Below are 230 nucleotides of genomic sequence, written 5' to 3' on the forward strand. Positions count from 1 at the left end.
GATTATAGATTTTTTTTTCACTGAAGACGGTGTTCTCGATCTCACTGATAATTTATTGATTAGAGTTTGGTTATGACAATTCTGATAAGCAAATGCAAAAATCAAATTGCTCTAAAACATTTATGTAATCTTGTATGATTCTTGACCTATCTAAGTGTATTCATCATGTAATTAACCACTTCACATGCACAGATGTACAAATACATGTAAATATACACACTTTTGAAAAC

This window comes from Penaeus monodon, chromosome 28, assembly GCF_015228065.2.
Source record: "Penaeus monodon isolate SGIC_2016 chromosome 28, NSTDA_Pmon_1, whole genome shotgun sequence".
NCBI classification, from domain to species: domain Eukaryota; kingdom Metazoa; phylum Arthropoda; class Malacostraca; order Decapoda; family Penaeidae; genus Penaeus; species Penaeus monodon.